Source organism: Camelus dromedarius, chromosome 1, assembly GCF_036321535.1.
Source record: "Camelus dromedarius isolate mCamDro1 chromosome 1, mCamDro1.pat, whole genome shotgun sequence".
NCBI lineage: Eukaryota > Metazoa > Chordata > Mammalia > Artiodactyla > Camelidae > Camelus > Camelus dromedarius.
The window spans coordinates 96,388,263-96,398,965 of NC_087436.1; positions in this window are offsets into that span (position 1 = coordinate 96,388,263).

The following is a 10,703-nucleotide window of genomic DNA, read 5'->3' on the forward strand; positions in this document are numbered from 1 at the left end:
ATCTAATTCAGACCATCAAGAACCCACTTACTTGTTTACAAAATGGAAATTTTCAGTTGATGTGAGAATTTGTCAGCATAACAATTTGCCAACAGAGACGGTTGATTCAGAGGTGTCTGCAGCACAACAGAATTCACAGCAGCTCGGTTTTAAATAAAGTTACACCTTTCTGAAATTGCTGTCTGATGTTTTCATGACTCAGAAATTCTAACTTTATATCCACCCCCTTCCAAATCTGTTTAATATATTTTTTGATCAGTGTGCCTCTTACAACCTTCTAAACACTTACATTGTTATGAGAGCACAACACATACCGTACCAAGTAGAAGAAAGTAAGGTAAATTTCTTAATAAAAATCTGTAGATTATTTTATATTTATAAATTAAGTGTTTTATTCTTGTTTTATGATTGCCAAGCTTTTTCCCCCTCCTGACGTTAATCGCAAATACAGTCCCTTTAGTCACCCTCTTCTCTCCTGTTCCATCATCTGATACTTATTTGGAGAATTACTTTTTACGAAGCACTTTTGTACCTGTCAACTTATTTTGATTCTAACCCTGTGAGGTAGGTTCTGGATTTATTATACTCACCCCACCCCTACCATTTTTTTCTAATTTGAAAAAGTGGACCAAGAAGTTTTAGGGCATGTCCAGGTTCACTCTATTGGTAGATGGCAAAGCCAGGCTCAAAACTAGATCTCTGAATACTGAACTGTAGCTTAATTATAATATACCACATGGCTACCAACATAATAACAAGATCCAAATTGATGGACATGATTTGCACTTTCTATATATTTTATATTGGTTGTTAGGAAAATCAAACAGTATAAGGTATAAAACACTCTACTTGGATGACAATGTTACCTACATTGCCTATTTACATTGATTTTTTAAAAATTTTATTGTGTAAAAGCTAAATTCCATATCCTTTAATTCTATTAACAGCTCAGCTTTATAGATGGGTACAAGAGGCTCAGAGAGTTTAAATGAATTCCTTTGAATATATACCCAGAAGTGGGATTGCTGGATCATATAATAGTTCTATTTCTAATTTTTTGAGGACCTTCCATACTGTCTTCATACATAAAAGCTGTACCAATATACCTTCCTACCAACAGTGTGCAAGGATTCTCTTTTCTCTCCATCCTTGCCCAAACTTGTTTTTTGTTTTTTAAATAATAACCTTCCTAGTAGGTATGAGGTGATATCTCACTGTACTTTTGATTTGCATTTCTCTGATGATTAATGCTGTTAAGCATCTTCTCATATGACCATTTTTTGGCCATGTGTATATCTTCTTTGGAGAAGTATCAATTTAGTTCCTTTACCCATGTTTTAATTGGGTTATTTGTTTTTGTTTTGTTTTTGCTATTAAGATGTATGAGTTTCTTATATAATGTGGATATTAGTCCTTTATAAGATATATGGTTTATAGATACTTTCCCTGATTCTGTCAGTTTGTTGATGGTTTCCTTTGCTGTGCAGCTTTTTATTTTGATGTAATCTCCCTTATTTATTTTTGCTTTTGTTGCTTGTGCTTTGGGTGTCATAGCTTAAAAAAAAAAATCATTGCCAAGACCAATAGATGAAACAATCCTAAAATTCACATAGAAGCACTAAAGACTCCAAAGAGCCAGAGCAATTTTGAGCAAGGAGACAAAGCTGGAGATATCACATTTCCTTATTTCAAATGATTTTATTAAGCCATAGTAATCGGTACAGTATAGCACTGGCATAAAAACAGACACATCAATCAATGGAAGAGAATAGAGAGCTCAGAAATAAACCTATCCATACACAGTCAAATAATCCTCAACAAGGGTGCCAAGAATACAAAATGAGGAAAGGATAGTCTCTTCAATATGTGTTGTTAGGTAAATTAGATGTCCATGTGCAGAAGAATGAAAATTTCCCCTTATCTTACACCATGAACAAGAACTGACCCAAGATGGATTAAAGACTTAAACATAAGACCTGAAGTTGCAAAACTCCTGGAAGAAAACATAGAGGAAAAAATGATTTTTAAAAATAATTTGAACACTCTTAGCTAGGTTATAAGACACTCAGGGGAGTAAAACTAAATAGGAAGTGGTAAGTCAAAATAGAATTTTGCCACCTTTTCTGAATAATTGTGTTAATTAGAATATGACAATAAAATTTATTGACCATAATCCAACATGTGTTCCAATTCAATTCAAAGTTTAACTACCCTTTGAAATCAAGTGCTTGATTTATATATGATTTAGATGGAAAATTAAGAAATCAACCATCTGTCCTACATAGGGTTTTTGGTAGGAAGTAACAGAAATGGTGCTGATTGGCTTAAGCATATAAGCAATTTTCCGGGACATAATTGGATAGTAGTTGTTGGGAGTGATGAAGAATCAGGCTTGGAAAATGGGAGGGGACCAGAATAGTTCAGCTCATTGGATCCACAACCTAAAGTATCACAAGAACAGACACTAGGACAGCGTTGACTCTGCAGCTACCGAAGCCTAAACACTGCAGTGCACCCCTGCCACCACCAGTACCATTCACTGGGTATCACCACTGGCACCACTGCCACTGGGCACTAGACATTGCCAGCATTATTGCCCTGTAATCTTCACTCTGGTTTCTGAGGCCAGGAAGCCAGGGACGGTGGCTGTCCTGCATCTAGACTCAGGCAGTACAGAGTTTTCTAAATACTAGAAGGTGTTTCAGAGGTCAGATGGTCTAAACCTTTACACATCTCCCCCCAGCAAGGGTACGGTACATTTCCTCTGCTCTTGGATGGCCCAGAACGTTTGGATTCTGTGGACAAGAGATGAATGCTTTCTGCACTCCTAGTAATAAAATTAGAATAATGATACTCCATCTGTTTAAGACTCATATACCTGACATTGGATTTTACTCCACATGGCAGTCTAGCTGAGACAAGAAAATCTAGGTAAGCAATGAGCTAGAGCAACATGAAAAAGGCAAGAGAAGTACATTGATTCCTGGGCCTGTGGCAAACCAGAAAAGCAGATCACAGAATTTCAAAAGCAGTCTTGCAATTTAAAAGTGGAAGACACATACTTTTCCTGATATTGGGGTTCCAAGATCAAAATAGAGCCAGGAACAAGGCTTATAATAGATTCATGCTAGTAGCTAGTTAATATCCTTCAGCTTGGAGCTGGGGACTCTAGGAACCTGGGTAGATGGAAGGCAGATACTATCAAATGTAAACACAGGAGGGATCTAGGAATGGGCAGCATTAATTACTTCTTAGCTCTGACACTTGCTATTTCCTCTCTAAGCTTTTGCAGTAGCCTCCTAACTGATCTTTCTATCTTCATGCTCAATTTACCAGTACAGCTTTTCACAAATATCTAGTTCCTTAACTTGTATTTCCTATCTTTTCTCCACTCTTCATTGCAGATTTACTCTGACAAAGTCAAGGTATATAACTCAGTATTGTAGTTTTTCATACTGAATGGCTTCACCTCCATCCTTCAAGGCTTATCCTTTCCAGGTCATTCTTATAAAAGCCTTCCCTGATTTTGCCAACTAAATGGACTCCATCTCTATTTTGTTCCTTCTAATATTTGCATTATTGATATAAAGGCAAGGTTATGTTCCAATAACAATCAACCTCAAAATCTCATGGATTCTTTTCTTCAGTATCATACCAGAGATTCTAGACAGGAAAATAGGAAAATAAAATAAATAAAAGGCATTAAATTGGAAAGGAAGAAGTAAAACTGTTTATATTTGCAGGCAATGTGATCTCTTATGTAGAAAATCCCAAGAAATCCACTAAAAAAAAAAACACTAGAATAAATGAATTCAGCAAGGTCACAGAGTACAAGTTTGATATAAAAATCAATTGCATTTCTATACACTAGCAATGAATAAAACAAGAAAGAAATTAAAAAAAAAACAATTTCATTCACAATAGCACCCAAAAGATTAAAAGCTTATTAAGAATAAACTTAGCAAAAGAAGTGCAAGACCAAAACATGGCATTGTAGAAAAAAATTAAAGATCTAAATAAATGAAGATATCCTATGTTCATGGATCAGAGGATTCAATATTAAAATGGTAATATGCTCCAAATTTATCTACAGATTTAATGCAACCTCCATGAAATTCTAGCTAGTCCAGTTTCTTCTTTCCTCCCTTCCTTGCTTCCTTCCTGCCTGTCTGCCTGCCTGCCTGCCTGCTTTCCTTCCTATCCCTCCCACCCTCCCTCCCTACAGAAATTGACAAACTGACTCTAAAATTCATGGAAATGCAAAACCTACACCGGTCAAATCAATCCATAAAAAAGAATGACAAGGTTGAAGGACTTACACTATCAGATTTTAAAACCTATTACAAAGCTATAGTAAATAACACAGTGTGGTACTGGCATAGAATAAACTAATGTAGAATAGTATTAAAAGACCAGAAATAAATCATTATGTTTATGGTCAAATGCTTTTTGACAAAGGTTCCAAGACAATTCAATAGGAGAAATCTTTTCAACACATAGTTCTGGGATAACTGGATAGCAACATGCAAAAGAATGAATTTAGACCCCTACTCACACTACACATAAAAATGTGCTTAAAATGGATCCTAGATCTAAATGTAAGTGCTAAAACTATAAAATTCTTATAAGAAGTTATAGGAGTAAATCTTTGTGATCTTGGTTTAGACAATATCTTCTTAGATAAATCACCCAAAACACAAGTGATAAAAGAAAAAAATCAAAACATTGAACTTGATCAAAATTAAAAAATTTTGTCTTGCAAACATGCCAACAGGAAAGAGAAAAGCCAACCCACAGAACAGGAAACAATATTTGCAAATTAAGTATTTGATAAGGGTCTTGTGTATAGTTTATATAATAAACTCTTTTAATTCAATAGTAAGACATTTACCAATTATAAAATGATAAAAGAATTTAGTAGACATTTCTCAAGAAAAGATTTACAAATGATAAATAAGTACATGAAAGGATGCACAACATTATTACTCATTAGGGAAATGCAAATCAAAATGACAGTAAGATACCATTGCATACCCACTTGAATGACTATACTAAAATAGCCAGACAATAACAATTTTTGGTAAGGATGTGAAAAATTGGAAGCTTTAAGCACTGCTGATGTGAATATAAAATGATACAGTCACTTTGGAAATCAGTTTGGCAGTTCTCCAAATTGTTAAACATAATTACATATGATCCAGTGATTCCACTCCTAGAGAAATTCCAAGAGAAACAAGAATATTTATTGACACAAACTTGTATGCAAATGTTTGTAACAGCATTATTCATAAATGCCAAAAAAGTGGAAACAATCCAAATGTCCATCATGTGATGAACAGATAAACAAAATGTGATACATACATACAATGTATTCAGCAATAAAAAGGAATACATTACTGAAAGATGCTACACCATGGATGAATCTTGCTTAGTGAAAGAAAACAGTCACAAAAGACCACATATTATACAAGTCAATTTATGTGAAATGCTCAGAATGGCTAAATTTATAGAGACAGAAGTAGATTAGTGATTGCCTAGAGCTGGGAAGATGAAGGAGAAATGGAGAGTGATGCTGATGGGTATGAGATTTCTTGTTGATGAAATCTTCTAATGATGTTGTTCTGATGAAACTTTTCAAAAATTAGATTATGGTGATGGTTCTACAACTTTGTAAATGTACTAAAAACTACTGAATTGTGTACTTTAAACAGGAGAATTTTGTGGTATATAAATTATATCTCCATTAAACTATTTAAACATCACAGAGGTTAAATACAGCAAAAGTTTCTCACTCATGCTACATATTCAGTGAAGATTGGAAGAGGGGCTTTGCTCATAGTGGATGCTTTAAGACCCTGACTGATGGAAGCTCCACTTTCTCATATACTTGTATGATCACTAAGGTAGGACACAAGGAATGTGGTGAGTTGCCTACTGGCCCTTAAAATTTCCACCTGGAAATTACATAGATAACTTCTACTCATGTTTTACTAGCCAGAAAAAGTCACATGATCACACCCAACTGTAGGGAGGGTGAATAATTTTAACTCAGCCATAAACCTGGGAGAAAAGAACTGGAATATTTGTGGAGTATTAGTCCTTTCTTCTTTCCTAGGTTTTAATTCCTGAGAACAGTGACTCCATATTGCCTCATTGCAATAGAAAAGCAAATTTCCTTCCATTTTTGTTTTTCTTTTTGAATAAGATGGAACAATTTACATGAGTAAGATTAAAAAGAAAACGCACACACACACGCACACACACATACACACACGCACACACACCAGTCTAGAATAGTGCTTTCTTCACAATAAATGTTTCATAATTATGAGCCTGTTGAATAAATGAACATGAAAGGATTAAGCAATGGTGCAGAGCCGTGAATGATAAAGAATGCGGATTAAGGATGAGCACACCAGCAGTTCAGAAAGGAGGAGCTCAAGGTGAGTGGAGGTGGCGGTGGCACAGTAATAGGAGTTCCCCACCTGTATCTCTGGTATCAGTGCAGATGGATCACTAAGAACTGCTGCAGTGACCCAGATGGACCGTGGTATCTGTGTCACAGTTTGTTTTCTTCCCAGACACGGCCTGGGCAGAGCCCTGTGAGCTTAATGAGGGCAGAAAAGAATCGGATCCGGAATCACTTAACCTTTCTGAATTTCCGTTTGCAAATCAAGATTGTCAAACGTAGCTGTGGAACACGGTAAAGCTCTGTGATAAAAGGTGCTATTAGGGTTGTGTGCAAACATCTATTAAGGAGCAGAACAGAACTTCATGGATATGGAGTCCCTGAAAATGTCAAAGCTTCAGTAGTCAGTCTGGGGTTAAACCTGTATCCTGATGAATTCAGAGTTTTTACAGACATGTTTTAATGAAGACCCCCTTCTTTCCAGAAATTCATTAGGCAGCACAGTTGTACATACACTTGAGTCATTTTTACATCATGAAGACATTATTAAATTAAAAGGAGTGCTGAGAGTGCTTTCAAGGTATTGCTAATTCTTTCAATATATTAGACTTTCAAGCAAAAATTTACAGCTGTGTTAACTGGAAGCAATCAAAATCTCTACTTCCTTCATATTCTTATTAGCCATATCTCTTGATTAATTTCAGTTCTTAAGGAAACGACCTTTTCCCTCAAGAAAGCTTTTTACATGCCTATTGTCAGTGTTGGTTGTTATAGTGACAAAATTAACCTGATCATGGCCACACTCCACTACCTGGTCTACAGACAACTCTAAACACAGAGAGAACAGTTAACCTATTCCTAGAAAATAGTCTCTATTTTTAAAATCTTCCTTTTTAAAAAATTTCTGTTAAAAATATTTCTTTCCTTCTCCCTTCTGAAGGGAACAGTAAGGATTTCAATTAAAAAGTCAGGGGGAAAAAACCAATAGCAAAAACAAAAACACTTACCACTAAAGCAACTGTAAGTCTTAGTTTAATCTATTGTAAAATGAGAAAAAAAAAAAACCTAAGAGATACAGGAGCAGATTTCAATTTTTGAAAACCCTTGTAATTATGGAAAGAATAGGGAATATGAATCATTTGGAAACAGGAACAGTGTAGAAGCTATAAATTAAAATCTATACAGCCAACCTTAATAGTTAGCTTTTTGGAAAGACATAGAATGTCTACTAGGCGTGAAAAGCAAAACCATTTTCTTACTGTAGCCATTTCTTTGAGCTTTTTCTTTGGAATTACATAGCACTTAGCATAAAGGAGGTTCTTAATAAATGCTTCTAGAATGAATTGCCAATACCTGGCAAATGATCTTGGAATATATTCAAAATAGCAGACAAGCTGTTGAATCTAGCAAAGGCACACATACCTGTATTAACATTAGGAAAGCCATATGTGGCATAGAATATTTTTAGTATTTCCCTAAGAGAACCACACTACTGTTAATTCTGAAAAAGGAAAGTATCATCACAGCCTAGAGTTGCAAAGACAATCATGAATAACACCACAGAAATACCCATATAGGACTTCTGATGTAAACTGATAAATACTTCAACATTTATCTCTTCCCTATTTACCTTTTCCATCAGAGGAGAAGTGGCAAAATTGGTCATGTGACACTTTGCACCTTGTAGATAAACACAGTTTATTTCAGCAAGAATTTATTGAGCACCTATCACCTTCCTTGTTCTGCAAAGTGAATACATGTCACCATAGAATATAGGCTACTGATGAAGAATCTTGAGGAAAGACAGACAGAGGGAGGAAAGAATGACATTAAAATTTTAGTTCTAAAAAAAATGAAGGAGCAACAACTGATGTTTACTTTATGCATCGTTATTTTCTAATTCCCTTCCTCCATCTGGCTCAAGACATGAGAATTATAGTAAGTGAAGAAAGCTCTCCATCTGCTAAAAATGTAGAATGCAGCACTTAATCTTGTGGGCAGTCACACAGAGCACCAAGAAGTTTCTCACCATTGAAATGATAAAAGCAGGATTCTATCTTTAGCCAAGTGTAGCTGATACAGATTTTGGAGCTAGCTCTACTGTATGAATAGTTAGGTCTGCAAATATTTGCAAATAGACCAAGCGTCTAGTGCTCTTCTTTGCTTTCCAGTGAGATGAAACACATGATGCAACTGGTATAATGCTCACAAATTAGGAAGACAACTTGTCATACGATATAAGTAAATAGGTAGGCATTTGTTGTATGTACCTCTCGTCTTTGGTCCCTTGCTCTCCCATTCTGTGACCTCCTTTCACATGGATGCAGTGGTAGCTCTGGCTGCCATGTTCATATAACGTTAAGTCAGTTACAGGGTGGACTTCTCAGAGTTCCTTCTCTGGGAATTTGGGTGGCTGGACCTGTAACTGGTAAATCCAGGACAGATCATCAGCGGTCATACTTCTTCCATGTGCACAAGAGAAGCAGTGGAAGCTACTGTAGATGAAGTCAGAGTAGGTCAAGGACTACAGAGAGCACCAGAAGTAGAAAAAGAGCTAAAAAGCAAGAGAGAAGAGTGAGAGTGAGAGAGAAAGACTTGCAACGGACACATAGCCAAGAGGCAAGAGGCAGAAAATGGGTCCAGATGGAGCTTGAATCTGTAAGTCACAGTTACTCCTGAGATCAGCCTGCATCCCAGCCTTTTGAAGCCATGAGAAAGAAACCCTTCTTTGTAGTGAAGTCCTCCTTGTTTGTCTAAATACCTCAAGTGGTTTCTGTTGTTTGCCGTCTTGCCAATGTTATATGTCCAAGCAACGATGTGGTTGTTTCTGAGCATTTATTTCCCCTTCTCTCTCTCTCACTTGATCCAGGAGGGACTTTCTCCCTATAATAGCTCACATCAAAGTAGAAACAGTGATTCAAACAAGTCCTTTACCCTATGGCAGACAAGAAGCTTGCCTGAAGGTCCCTTTCTGTTCAGTTAGATATTACTGTCCCTGGGGGAAGGGAGAGAGAAGGCAGAAACTCATCTAGCAATCAATGGGAGAGGAAGGATGGGTTGGAGAGGAAAGGGTGAAAACTTTCATTTAGGAGGACCAAGAGCAGAGTGGAAGAACTCAAAGGTTGAACACATCCTACCTGTTAACTCATCCCTGCCATTTACTGGACCTGGACCCTGTTAAGTACTTTGATTAGACAGTAGGAAATTTGGACTTCTTTACGGGGTTGGGTTAACACAACCGCAACCCACACTAACCACAGTTTATAACTTCATGGCTATTTCACCATCAGCAGAGTGAAATGCAAGTGATTGTCTAGATATTTCAGGTAATTAAAAGGAAAGTCATTAAGACTGAAAACTATTACCCAACTTATCACAACGTTCAGGTCAAGGTCTATGACACAGGGATTTTCAGTGGATACCTGTCTGAGGACATCCATCTATTTGAGGACATGTTCATCTGCAGGTGTACATAAAGTGAAGTCAGTTCAGCTAAATGTGAAAAGGAAACAGTTAAAGTAGGACCTTACTTGAAAGGAAGAAGATGGTATCCTTCTTTTGAAGCTATAGCTGAGAAAGCTCAGATAGCTCGGACATCACCGGGATAATTCAAGCCTGGATGGGCCCCTCTTCCATGCGGATTACCCTGGCTCTCAGGACTCCGTAGTAACAGGAATCATTAACAAGCATGTGGATGTTTTAGCTAATCCTGCAGTCTTTGTGTCTCTAAGAAACAGATCTTTGACGAACGACATGGTTTGTATGCCTGACTCTGTCTGCTCCTTCTTCTCTGCTGTGCTCATCTAAGAAGAAATGACAGCTGAGGTTAGGCCCTGGCCACACAGCAAGTCAACTGACTCTTGTTTTCAACCTCATATCCATAGCCACCTTTGTCATATCTTTGCCCATCTGACTTCTGGCCTGCCTGACATCTCCAATCTTTCTTCCCCACTCTCCTACTCAATTTCTTTCAAATTTCACAGCCCTGTACATTCTGATCATGCGCTCAACTCCCAGGCTACTGATACCCTGCCTACACTAGCCATGAAGGATGCCATCTGCTTCAGGGGAAGTGGGAGTTCCCATCTGCTCAAACGCATGACTGGGAACTCAGTTAAGGTGCAAGGAAGTGGGGCAAAGGGAAGTCTGGAATAAGAAGAGTGTGGAAGGAACTGAGTCAGCAGCTCAGGAATTTGGCACAGTTCTAGGAACTGGGGATACTGAGATAAATATGAACATCATTTTTTAGTAGTGCAAACAGAAAATAGACAGTTTGATGAATAGATAAATAAGG